Here is a 12,179-nt window from a genome sequence, read left to right on the forward strand (position 1 = left end):
TAACTTCTTGTAACCACAGATAATCTACAACTCTCGGAAAATAACTCTCACATAAATAAATTTTCCGAAAATATTTAATCGTATGCAAATAGTTACCGGAAGCTATTGCACTGTTGGAGCAAAGGCTAATTAAAAATCTATATTTATGCCACACTATGCAATATTGCAGCTGTGTGACGGTGGTGTGTAAGTAATCGGTTCTGGACAAGACAGCCCGAGGATCAACAACATGAACATCAATCTACGCATTTGGGATTCGATGACGTGTTAACCCAATCAGCCAGTCTGACCACCCGATCAGTAGTATAGGGAATGACAGTTCTAAAACACTTTCAAGAAAAGTCTCTACAAAGCCTTATTTACTAAATAAGGCTTTGGTTGGGCCCTTAGCTCTTGCTACTATTGCCCCTACTACTTAACGTGTGTTGGAGGTAACACTGTGCCGTACGGTACGATCAATAATTCTTCTCTTACAAACCCCCTACCCGGCCCATCCCTCAAGTAGTATAAGTTAGGTTCGTCGGCTTTCATATCCACTTTATCTATGTTGTAAGTTTTGACTGACCATATAGGATCGGTGGCCCGCTTACGGCTATCACCCTCGTGTTCCCCCGGCTGGTATAGATACATTACCCCTACTACTTAACGTGTGTTGGAGGTAACACTGTGCCGTACGGTACGATCAATACACGTTTATATCAGTTTAACGTGAACCGCCTACGATCACTTTGGTGTTTGTAATAAAGGCTTGCTGGGCTTTTTGTATCCCCTGTTCTATGTACTTTTTTTTCTCGTCCTCGCTGATAGCAGACTTACGAGACTTGGATCGAATATCTTGTTTCATTCCATTATATTTTGTGAGTTCAGAGAGGATTGAACGAAACTCCTCTTCTGAGATCTTACTAACAGAGTGCCGTGGAAATATGCTCACTCACTGTGTTGAGCTTTGCTTCGGCCAGAACCCTGATCTCGTCGTGTTTCAATGCCTTACGATGCAGTCTGCGTGATACCAACTTAAGCGCCAACCCTAACACCCCTGCTATCCCAGCTGTTATTTCAAAACCTAGCACTATAGGTGCAGCCACGATGGTGGTTAACAACCCAAGACCTGCAGCCCCTAGTCCCATGCTGGTTGCCATAAGGGTAGTGTCAGCCCCGTCCACGATATTGAAAGCTCTATTGTACTTCTTACATAGTGCTTTCCGCGTGTCACGGTCATGTTCTAGTTGACGTTTCACATCACATAACTGCCTCAAGCGGAACCCATCTACGGTTTCCAACGTCTTCGCTACTTCCTCTACGACTGGGTACAGACCCATCCTATAATATATATTATGAAAGATATTTTAATTGGGTTTCAGTTAATAGTCCATAAGTGAATTTGAAGTCTATAAGGTCTAGACCACTAGTCAGGGTAATAGGTGAGAGGTTAATAGACTTTCCTGTTGTAATCAAAACCCCACTGAGGCTTATTAAGCGGTTTATATGACCCGGGGTATCCCGTTGTATAACAATACGACAATATTGGCCTAGGTGTTCGTCATACCAGCGTATTGTCACCCCGGGTAAACTTTGGTGTATTCTTGAGGTGTTTTCATTGCTTAAATAAAAGAAGACTTCTATGATGAGTGTGGAAGGGGAGAATATATCAAGAATATTTATATTACTCAAACGATTGCTAAATGTTAATTTTTTTTTCCCTACAGAACTTAACTTATTTACGAAATTAATAATTATCTTGAATCCCCTCTCCGGAATGATGAAATCCCCGATCCAGCTACCGTTGTTACTAATCTTAGAGATCCACTCATTTTCATCCATTGTGATATAAGGTGAGGCGAGTGTTAAGTTGATCTTCCATTTGGGCTCTTTAAAATCTGATAACGACACCCGTCTGTACACGTTGTCTTTGAAGTGCAGGATATATAAGGCGTCTTCCTCACCAGGCTGATCGAATCCCTCCGTATCTCCTAGGTCGTTAAGCGTAGTGTTGGGATGATGACTGGTCATTATTATACTATTACGATATAATTTCCAACTGGTTTTTTGATAATAGTTCAGGGGTGAACTTCATACCCATGAAGTGTATGTTGGCAGGCAGGAAGATATTGGTTAGTGATATCTTGTTTTCCACGATCACGTTGACCCCCTGCAGACTGGTGTTGGAGCCGACATCCACCCGCACGTAAACATTGCAAACTTGATACTGATGTTGTTTCCCCCACCCGAGTTTGATCCCCTTCACGATCTCGACATCATTCCCAGATGGTTCCCCTAGGTAGACTTTGATGATCAGTGTTGAGTTTGCCGGTAGATCCTCTAGTATAGTGACCACACCTTCGAATTCAGACACCAACTGCAATTTCACGTTTTGTATGGCCGGTTTACTCGATAGCATGTGGGCTGCTATAGTGTTGACTGGGCTGACGACTATGCTACGTCTCTGAGTTGGGACATAAGCCACGAGCAGGGTTCCATTGTTCACGACTTTGTTTAGGTGGTTCTCTTTGTTATCAGTAAACACGTAGGGAGAGACGAGTCTAATATTGAGAAACCAGTCGTCGTTATCGGGTAACAACACCCACTTGTCATCTTCGGTGAAGACGAGTATATATGGCTTGTTTCGGGCGACGGTAGTGCTCTCAACATCGTCTAAGTCGAACAGTTTACCCCCGAACGATGGGTATATTATCCAATTATTATTACCAGTGTTGACAAGGGCGTACTTAGTGTTGACTGTTGCTCTTGTGGTATCTACTATATCACTTAGGGTTCCACCGGAGGGGATTTCAACACGTTTGTAAATGTTGTTTTTCAGTTGCAAGGCGTACGATTTACCATCTACTCCGGGAGCGTCGAAACCGCGTGTGTCTCCGAGGTCGGAGATCCCGATATTGACGCATTTTTTCACTCCGGGCCCTTGTGCGCTGGTCATTTTACATGAAGCGTTAAGCTGAGGTATCCTATATTTACAGGATTATGATTTATATCTAACACCGATATTGTCAGCTCAGGCATGTTGCCCTGGATTAATCTCTTATACTGCCGTGGTGAAAACGACTCGGTTCTACCGTCGTTGTATTTCTCAGTTTTCACCGGCACTGCTCTCAGTATAGTGGAAGGGTGACCTCCTTGAATGTTGTACGTTGTGCTCACCTGACCGAGATGAATGTACAGCTCTCGGTACGGTACTAGGGTAACTTCGTGCCTGTGACGGTTGTTGTTGGTTTTATCTCGTCAGGAGACATACCGAGTATCCTCGCTAATGGTCGGCCGAGCCTCAAGGGGTTTCTTCCGTTGTTGATTAACACCACTGTGCCGTTTGAGTCGTTCATCTTGAGTTCGGCTCCCAGGGGTTTGAAGACCTCGTCGTTTAGAGAGCACACGCTGTAGTAGCCGTCAGTTATCTGACTGCGAGTTCCACTGACGAACAGCTTATTGTTGCTGGCGTTGATGTTAGTCCATTGCGGTAGGTAGGTGATATCGCAGAGTGCGACTTCGAGTTGACCTGACGTGTTATCGATCGCGTGCGTCAGCTGAACTGCCTCACCGCTCATTATTCCTGGAAGTGTTATGTACATATTATAATATATAATTTATATATTATAATATGGACTTAGCACACTTGAAAATCGTGGTGAATGCAGATGGCACGGGGTTTAAAACAACCTTTATTAATATCTTTGAAAACTATATCGTGTCCGTTAATAACGCGCAGGCGGTGGTAAACTGGAATCAAAACCCAATGCAGTTTTGGCAGAACCAACTCAACTTTGCTGTGTGGTGTGCGACGACAGGGTCGGGTGTGACACCAGACTACGGTATAGACGAACTGAGTAAGGCGGTTATTTTGTTTCATATTTATTATCAAACGAGACGAATATTGAAGGAAATAAGTGCTCCTCTTCCCCAAGATAAAGCGTGGAGTATGACGAATAACCCCTATGATAGACGCGCTTATGAACGTGTTTGTGGGGAGTTTGAGATTCCAACGAATAAAGACTTTCGCCTTCCTGGTGCGAACCATGGTCTCGGTATAGTTCTCGTGTACTTCTACAGGTCCGGAACATATAGGCCCGGTTCTAAAGATGGTTCATACAACCCAAACCGTCATACATTTACAGGCCCCACAACGAATGAAAAGATCCATGTCAGCTGTATAAAACAAACCAATCATGATGCATCCACAGCCTGGACTAAAATGATCTCAAAAACATCGAAAGGATTCACTCGTGCTGGTACAATACGTTTGAACGACTCGATTAGAACATACGTGTGGGCGCTGTTGGGTGCGCAGTCGATGATGCATTCCAACATCCTCGGTAAGGGAACTGCTTACGACGCTCAGACACAGTTCGTTTCCAACGTTGAGGATGCTATCAATTCTCCAGTTGATCTCCCGCGGGCCATCGACCGTTACCAAAACGTGTTAGAATACGCCAGATCGAAAGTCAACTACGTGTTCGGCGTGGGGTTGTACATGGCTCCGAGTGATATGCAACTGAGAGTAAAAAAAGTGGTGGGTTATAACAACAAAATAGTCATAGCCACGGCGGATCAAAAGTTGGGTATCAACCCCGATATTAACACCCCCTATATCCCACACATCCCACCACGTGAAACGGGTATAGTGGCGCCACCCCCGGAGTCTAAAGTTCAACCAACACCACAGGAGGTGGCCCCTCATATGCAGGCCTCCTATCAGCAGCATATTGATAGTAAAACGGCCCTGGTGGTTGGTGGGGTAGCTTTGGGACTTATTTGGTTAAAGATTTCTTAGCCGCTACGTACACCAGGCCCACCAGGGCGACGATGGCTGCCCACATGTTTTGACTGAGCCACGTGGCAGTTTTAGCCAGAGCGCTCAACAACCACGAGACGATGCTACCCAGGATGCCGGGAAGGGCTTCGGCGGCTTTACCAGCCAGTTTAGCTAGGCCTTCCCCGAGTTTTTTTATCCAGTCTTTAACACCACCACCGGCAGGTGTGGGAGTTCCCCCGCCGCCGGCAGGCCCCACAGGGGTACCCCCTGTCAGTGACACCACCAGGGTTGATATAATGAAACCCAATGCAGTCAGAATGCTGGCGATGGTGATCCCTTGCTCCCGGAACAATATCCGAATCCTGTCTGCTAACGTGGTGTCTCGGTGGAGGACTTGATTGATTGTTTCCCGCACACGGCTGACCTGGGATCTAAGCTTTTCTTTGTAGCCGGACGCTGTCTCCAACCAGGTCTGCCTTTCATCTTCCAAATTACGTATTCGTTCCTCGATGGTGGCTTTCATAGACTCGTCCTCAGTTTCACCGAGTTTTTTCTTTTCATAGGCGATGTGGTCGTCTATCTCACTCATTTTGGCCGTGCTTTTCCAGAGCTGACCACGAATGGTTTGCATCAACAGGTCCAACCCCTTCAGTTCCCGAAAGGTAATTTCGAGACCCGGGAAGGGCTTGTTCTTGTAGTCGTCCAACACCTTTTCAATATCATAAGTCATGTTTTGATCCGATGGGGCGTCCCTGATGCCTTCCAGACTTTGAACTAACTTCGGAGGATACTGCTTAGGTCGCGCGCCACCGTAATCTATGAAGCCTAGTTCATCGCAGACAAATTTACTCCCATGTTTACTGCTCAGTGTTGATAAAGCAAGCGGTTCTCTCGTGCGTTTATTCACGAGATCGATCCCCTTAAAACGCAGCGTGCCATTTCTATCGAGGGTAAACTTGGAATATTCCCTTCCCAACGGCTGGATGTTGTCTCTATTTTCAACTGCGTTGTAATAATCGTCGACGGCGCCCTTAAGGAGCTCGCCACCTTGCGAGAATGAGGTCTCCTGGTCATCATTGAATGCCTGGGCACTATCGTCCCACATCTCATTCATAGGTATGTCTTCAGCCATTATTTAGTATTAAAAATATATTTCGTTTATATATAATAATGTACGGCAGAAAATTAGATCCTTTCAGAAGATTGAGAGAGCCATTAGGAGCCAGAGCCGTGCGCCAGTCGGTGACCATCACCAACAATCCCAGCAAGATAGACCAGAATCAAACTCTGCTGGTTAGATTTCCAAACCTTGGTGAGAATGACCTCATTGTACCAGGCACTGTTCGACTGGCGTTCAATATCACGTTGACCTCCGACAACGACAAACGCGAGCTAGTGCGGAACGTGGGTCGAGCTATCATCAAGAAAACGACCGTCAAGATCAGCGGTAACGAGGTGCTGAGATTCGACGACAGCGACGTGTTTCACTGCTACGGGGATCTCTGGAAAAGCGAGGGAGAACGAGTCAATGATGTGTACCAGGGTATCAGCAAATCAACCCGGTCGCGCATAGGGTATGCCTTCACGCCAGACCAGCTAGACAAGCTATCGGACGGTGAAAAGGCCATCGCTCGAGCATACGGGAATCGATTCTGCGTGCCGCTCGACTTCGAGTTGCTCACGGGACACGCGCCGTTTTACCAGGCCGCGCTGGGTGATAGGCTCGAATACGAGCTCACGTTTAACGACTATAGCAAAGTAGTGCGTACGCCGAACGGTGATGAGGCCAGTTATGCCATAGACAACATCTCTCTGGAGTTCGACATGGTCACTAGCCCGGAGCTGGCCAGGCAGGTTCGAAGCCAGTACTCTGGGAAGATGGCTATCCTGTACGATCGCGTACTGAGGCATAGATCAGTCGTGCGAGATAAGAGTGACACTGTGTGGAATATCAACCTGAACGTGCCGGCGCGATCGATGAAAGGTATCCTGGTCGTCCCCGTGGAGGATTACGAGCCATTCCGGAGGGACAGCGAGAAGTTTTTCAACCCCGAGATTGAAAAGGTGGAAGTGACCATCGAGGGCGTGCCCAACCAGCTGTTCAGTCATGGTATGAGACCACACCAGCAGTGGGATGAGATAAAAAAGCTACCAGTGGGGGACTACATAACAAAGGACCTGGACCTCGGCTCCGTGCAGATCGGTGAATACCCGACCACCAAGTACGCCCTATGGTTGGACATGCGATCCACGGATGATGATAAACTGTACGGTAGCGGACGCCGTATAGATAACGGCAGCGAAGGGATAACCATCCAGATTACTAAGAAGGCTCAACCCGCTGGTAAGTTGAAATTATATCTGTACGTTATTATGGACGCGCAACTTAATATAGACAATGGGAGATTCGTGCAAGCCATCTACTAGTGGGGGTACCCGGGGGTACCCACAACTACCCACTGACCCACACTGCGCCATAGTGTGCGGGCAGACTGGCTGTGGGAAGACCGTTTTCATGTTGGATATGTTGGAGGGTTACTACAAGGATGTGTTCGATAACATCGTTATCATGTGCCCTACTCTGAGCATGAATAAAACGTACGCGCGACCTTGGGTGATGACGGACCCGGACGTACACAAAATCGACCCTGGAACACGCCTGCAGGACTGGTTGAAAGCTCTTCACGAGAAATTTAAAGGGGAACCGACGCTGTTCATACTGGACGACTGCAGCGCTAATCGCGAGATAACAAAAAAGAGAGACATGCTATCGTACCTGGCCTTCTCCGGCCGGCATGCAAATCACAGCGTCTGGGTGCTAACGCAGAAGTTCAACTCGGTGTTGAAAGACCTCAGGGAGCAGACGCGATGGGTGGCCTTATTTCACTGCAAGGACAGGGATTCGTTTGAGGAGTGTTTGAGAGAGAACGATGTGATGAGCAAATTAGAACGGGAACGGGTAAAGAAACAGCTCGCTGAAACTAAACATGCTAAGCTCGTGCTAAAGACCGACCAACCCGTGGCTTATATAGTATGCTAAGCAAAGCTAAGCAAAGCTAAGCAAAGCTAAGCATATAGCTATGATATTTGAAGTATTTGTCGTGTGCAACTTAACCTTCATTTCTCTGTGTTTTGTCTGCATCGGGTATTATATAGTTAAAACTAAATCTTACTTGTTATATTATAAGATGGAGTGTGAGGAATTGCTCGAACAGTTGGTACCTGGGGGTACCCCCACTGATGATAAGCGAGAGAAACTGGTGGCGTTGGCTGTTGGCGACAAAGCCAAACATTACTTTGGAGACTACACTCCGGATAAAATTCACAAAATGTCAGCCGAAGAAATCGATAAGCTGTACGCTAGATACGAGTCCCGGCTCGGAGCAGAAATGACAAAGACAATAGGATCGGCTATGACCCAGATATACACCGGTATTGTATCATACTTCCTTCCCATTCCACCAGAGCGCCGACTTTACCTGTGGGAGGACCTCGAGAAAGACCCTTTTATCGAACACGCCGTGAGCTCTATCAGCTGCGGGCTGTACCACAAATATGGTATGTTGTTGGCTCCAGTGACGGCGGCGATTATCACGGCAAAACATTGTCAATTTGAGAGTGAAAAAAAAAATAACAATAGTATAGATGGATGCCAGGGAGGAGGAGGAAACCCCAGTGGTGGTACCCCCCACAGTGAGGGAAGTGACTCCTTCACAGGAACCAGTGGGGGTACACCCCACAGTGGGGGAAGTGACCCCAACAGTAACCAGACAGAAGAATCCTAAGAGAGTAGCTGCCGGTAAAAAACGGTGGTGTAACCAACATAAAGTGACCAACCCCCGACTGTTGTTGGCTGTAGGCGTAACTGCTGCCTTGGCTATCTCGTGGTTATATACACGTGAGGGAAACCCTCACCGTGAGGTGGTACCTGAGGTGGTAACCCCCACTGTTGGGGGTGTGGGGGTTACCCCCACTGTCGACCCGCATATCATGTTATAATTTAAAATATTTTTATATATACATAATGTCTGAGGGGAAAACGTTCGTCAACGACGCATACCACGCCACAGTGGTCGCCAGTCTAGCAGTAGGGTACGCTCGGTTGACTAAAATGGTGCTTAAACAACCAACTATCAAGCTAGATTTCAACCTGCAGGATATGGGTATGCTCATAATGAACCTTGGTATGGCGATGGCCACAAAAGACATCCTAGTAAAACAAGGGATAATACCTGATAATATAATGAAATAAATATAGGGATGGCCACAATAGCTATGATGGTCGGTGGGGCGTTAGTGAATGCCCTGGCATTTTCCGGGAGTAATTTCCTCTTCTCGAAACTACGAGATGATCACGCGGCTGAAATACAGGAAGACAGGAAGCGGCACGATCTCGCTACTGAGAACTTACAAAAGGCACAGGCCGAGTACGCTAAAAAACGCCTCCAGAGGATTGATTTTATTAACGAACAACTCCAGCGTGAAAACCATGCCGTTCAAACATTCAACGATGTCGATGAAGCAATGAAAGAATACTACCTACTAACTGGTAAACAATTGGAACCGCTCAATAAACCCACACTCGCTCAGTACTACACACCATCCAAGGGACAAATGAATCGTGAACTGGTCTTCATAGTGTTGGGTATAGCAGCTACTGCGTTGGTTGCGAAGCAATTAAATTAAAATACCTATATAAGTAAACATGAGACCCGCTCCATACCGATGCGAATACATACTTATGGGGAAGACCGAGGCCTGTGGTAGGAAATGCAGGAATCAGGGGTTCTGTTGTTTCCATATGGGAAGTCCTAACTACACGTGTTCTGTGTGTGGTATCGGGGTTAAAGGGCACTACTGTCTATGTAAAGCTCACGGAGCGAACGTAGTCAGACATCAACTCATCTACGAGAATAAAAAGGGCTACATAAAAGAACGTAGGCGACTGCTCAAGATAGACTCCAATTAAACATATCCAACAGTGCGTGAAACAGCCACTTAAGGGTTACCTCCCTTTACTGTGAACCAATTAGACTTTGGTTCTCTTAGGTGTAAACACTATGACTACTGTGCGCGAGCTGAAGCGGGTCGCAAAACAGAGAGGTGTGATCGGGTATTCTCGAATGCGGAAGTCAGCATTGTTGAGATTACTAGGTTTAGAAGCCCCTCCTACGGTAACACAATTAAAAGCTCAAGCAAAACAGCTTGGATACACGGGTTATTCAAACCTGGGGAGAGCCGGGTTAACCGCATTGTTATCACATGCCCCCGTAGCAAAACCTCCCACTGTAAAACAACTGAAAGCCGAGGCACACGATTTGGGTTTAGGCGGGTATTCCCGTATGAGAAAACCACAGCTTGTAGAATTATTACGACAGAATAGAGCTATTGACCTACAGTTTGTGCGCACTGAGCACGCTGTAGGCAACTATTTGAGAGGTTGGCGCATGCACGTTGATAGAAACATAGACATTACAGATATCAAGCCTCTGATAGCTGATAAGGTCAACCAGGAACTAAATAACCTAGGAAGTATCAAGTTTCAGATCACAGTGAAAATGTCGTTCGATAAGCAGGTTGGGAGTACCACTGAGTATGTTCAGCCTTACTTCCGAGGTAAACAAGAGGTCGTCACACATACAGAGACCATTGACACATCAATCGATACCAGTTTTCAGCAGATACGAGAATACCTAGAATGCTACACACACTTGGGGTCCGGGTGGGCTGTAGATAAAATCGATAATGTCTATCTAGACATAGCTAACTACGTGCCGTTCAGAGGCGGGTCATACCTAGCCTTGCCACCCTACTATAGGAACAAACATGCCATAGTAAACGTTAAGAATAGAGGAAACGATTGCCTGAGGTTAGCTATCAGGTCAGCCTTATTTCCAGCTGACACTAATCCGAACAGGCCTTCTAATTATCCTCAGGATGATGGGCTCAACTGGGATGGTATAGATGAACCCACCCCCATATCCCAGATCACTAAAGTAGAAAAACAGAATAATATGGCTATAAATGTCTTTGGGCACGAAGGTAACAAAACAATAGTACACAGGGTCAGCCCGGTGAAGGATCGTCAAGTTATCAATATATTCATGATCCAACGAGGTGACAAGTATCACTACACGTGGATAAAACATCTCAGCCGGTTGTTGCACGACCAGTCGAAACACGATGGGGAAAAACACTTTTGTGTACGATGCCTACACGGTTTCAGTCGAGCTGATTTATTAGAATCCCACCGGGAGGATTGCCAAGGTGTGGGGCAGACGGCTATACGAGTCGACATGCCTAAGGAAGATAACAATATCCTAAAATTCAGTAACCACAAGAACCAAATGTCTGTGCCTTATATCATATACGCCGACTTCGAAGCCTTGGTTGTGGGTGGGGATTCCCCCAGTGGTAGCTTCACCCACAAGACACAAGAGCATAAAGCCTGTGGGTTTGGATACATTGTCGTCCGTTGTGACGGGGAAACGAAAGCTCCGGTAGTGTATAGGGGCCCTGACGCGGCTGAAAGGTTTCTAAAGTGTTTGCAGGAGGAAGAAAAAATTATTAGGAATGCATTGTATAAAATCGCTCCCATGCGTCTGACCCAAGACGACAAGCTAGCTCACAAGCGTAGCACTAAATGTCATGTGTGTGACTCACCACTTAACGGTGATTCGGTGAGAGATCACTGCCACATAACTGGTAAGTATAGAGGCGCCGCTCACAGCGCGTGCAACCTCAAGCTTAAAATCAACCCTAATACAATAAACATCCCCGTTGTCTTTCACAACTTGAGAGGGTACGACTCACACTTGATCATGCAGGCCATCGCGAAAATCGATGGTAATATAACGTGCATCCCCAACAACATGGAGAGATACATCTCCTTCAGCTTAAACGGACTTAGGTTCATTGACTCGTTTCAGTTCCTCCTGTCGTCACTCGACAGTCTGGTCAAGGCCAACAATACCTTCCCTATCACCGATCGATACACAGACGCCGAGACTAGACCCCTGCTTATGAGGAAGGGTGTGTACCCCTATGAGTACATGGATAGTTGGGTCAAGTTCACCGAGACCAGACTACCCCCTATTGACTGCTTTTATAGCAAGCTGAATGAGGCATCCGTCTCACAAGATGATTACTCGCACGCGACTAACGTATGGAATAAACTGGGTTGTAAGAACCTGGGTGATTATCACGACCTGTACTTGAGGACAGATGTACTGCTGTTAGCCGACGTGTTTGAGACGTTTAGGCGGACGTGTTTCAAGCAGTATAAACTCGACCCCGCATGGTATTACACCAGCCCAGGTCTGTCGTGGGACGCCTTGCTTAAAAAGACCGGAGTTAATTTGGAATTGCTCACAGATTACGACATGCACCTATTCATTGAGAAAGGCTTGCGAGGTGG

This window comes from Haliotis asinina, chromosome 8 (assembly GCF_037392515.1).
Source record: "Haliotis asinina isolate JCU_RB_2024 chromosome 8, JCU_Hal_asi_v2, whole genome shotgun sequence".
Taxonomy (NCBI): domain Eukaryota; kingdom Metazoa; phylum Mollusca; class Gastropoda; order Lepetellida; family Haliotidae; genus Haliotis; species Haliotis asinina.